We start from the raw sequence: 2,194 nt of genomic DNA, 5'->3' as shown, positions 1-2,194 counted from the left end.
ACCTCATGTTAACTGATAATATCTTCAAAAGCCCTATTTCCAAACAAGGTCATGGTCACCGGTACCAGGTACTAGAATTTCCACGTATCTTTATGGGGACAACAATTCAATTCATAACATGATGGCATTAGGGATCTGCAGTGAAAAAACCTCAGAAAACTCCACCAGGCACTGAGAGGGGGAAGTGGAGGGACCAATACGGAACACCACACCCTCAACCTTACCCTCAAGTGAAGCAGGGCTTCCTGGCCTTCAGAGAAAAGAGCCAGGCCCGCTCTCCATCATGGCGGAGCCCGGGACTGGTGCTTACTCACACACACTGCCCAGGCACCCTGAGGTGATAGCACAGCTGGACAAGAAGTTCCTTCAGGATCCAGAGAGGAGGCAGGCTGGGGAGGTACTGTGCTGCTAATTTTCCAGAACGTGAGACTTGATCACAGTAGCATGCTAATAGTAAGGAGTTAGTCGGGAAGGGGATGAATGAGAAACTGGTCTTCCAGTGGAAGGAGAGGCTGGATCCAGCTACGGAGGAGGGGTTACCTGGGATGGGGGGGACTCGCAAGATGAGCCTGGGAGCAGTTAAGTTTGTGGGTTAGGTAGCAGCAGGTTCTTGGAGCTGACACGGGTTTTCTCTGCAAAGTGGGAGGGGAGGTCATCTTCTGAAATTGTGGAGAAGGGAATGCTGTTGCCCTGATTGCTTACTGTGTGTTGGAAACAATGTTAATCACTACCTGCAAAAGCTCATTTAGCACGCTTAGCATTCTGAGTCAAGTACTGTGATAACTCCATTAGGAAACTCTGGTCACACGGAGCCTCGGAAAGGCAGGATGACCTGCCTAAGGTCACATGGTTAATCCGCCATCATCAGAACTAGACTTTTCCAAAGTCCTTCAACTCCACACTAGTTAATAAGGAGACAAAAAACGGATGAGATAAGTCCCTGAGGAAATGGAAGTAGCCTTGACAGTGTAGGTTCACTTTGCCTTGCGAGGCAGGGGTAAGACGGGGAGAGGCAGAGTCCACAAGATTTGGGCGGGAAGAAAGAGCTTCCCTGTGCCCTCAGGGAAGAGGTTGAGCGGGTGCCTGCCACTAGCAAGGGTCTGGGAAGGGCTCCAGGTGGCTTTGATGGAAGTAAAGGGATGATCACTGCCCACGTTAACGAGTCCACCACTTGGCGGGCAGCTTGTCGTGCTGTGGTGCCGTGTGTGTTGCCAGGATGCTGAGAGCGATGTCACTGGTATTGCCCCTGCCAGCAGGGGCACCCAGAGTGAACGGGGCTCGGCCGAGCTTCCAGACTCAGAACAGACCGTGAAGAGGGACTCCACTGTCGAGGAACTGGCCGCTGAAAACCTTGTGGCTAGCAGGGAAACAGTGTCAGGTGAGACAGCTCAGCGAACAGTAACAGGACATTGTCAGATGGGGCGCCCGGAGATGGCCCTCAAGTTGGAAGGCACTCACAATGTGCCTCCTCACAGCAGGGGCCGCCACAATGGCAGGGACGGAGCGAGCGTTCGGGAGTCAAGTCTTTGGGAGTTGAATTTGCTGGTGGGGCAGGACTCAACATAAGGAGATCGCTGTAAGCATCTATTCCTTGTGGGAACTTGGAATATATGAATCCAAGAAAGCCGGAAGTCCCGAAAATGAAATGAACTGCATGAAAACTGATATACTAGGCTCTAGTAAGCCGAACTGAACTGGTACTGGCCGTTTTTAATCAGACAATCGTATGGTTTACTACGCTGGAAAGCATAGATTCAAGAGGAGTCGTGTTGCCTTCATCATCAAAAAGGACATTTCAAGATCTATTTTGAAATATAATGCTGTCTGAGACAGGATAATATCTATCCGCATACAAGAACATCCATTCTATACAACTGTCATCACCTTTGTGCACTGCCTACTAAAGCTACCGATGCAGAACTTGGAGACTTTTACCAAGGTCTTCAGTTTGAAATTGATCAAATATGCAATTAAGGTGATTGGTAATTGCTGGCAATTGCCATGCAAAAGTTGGAAACGGATAGGATGTGTTAGTCTGGTGCCGTAGAGAAACAAACCCACAGAAACTCATGTATAAGAGAGAGTTTTATATAAAGGGTAAGTGTGCATCAAGAAAACATCCCAACCCAGTGCTGCCCAAGCCCACAAGTCCAACATTAACCCATTAACCCATATGTCCGACACCAATCCACAA

This window comes from Echinops telfairi, unplaced genomic scaffold (genome assembly GCF_000313985.2).
Source record: "Echinops telfairi isolate 266 unplaced genomic scaffold, ASM31398v2 ScPeMD7_2010;HRSCAF=2546, whole genome shotgun sequence".
NCBI lineage: Eukaryota > Metazoa > Chordata > Mammalia > Afrosoricida > Tenrecidae > Echinops > Echinops telfairi.
This window is presented reverse-complemented; position numbering follows the sequence as displayed.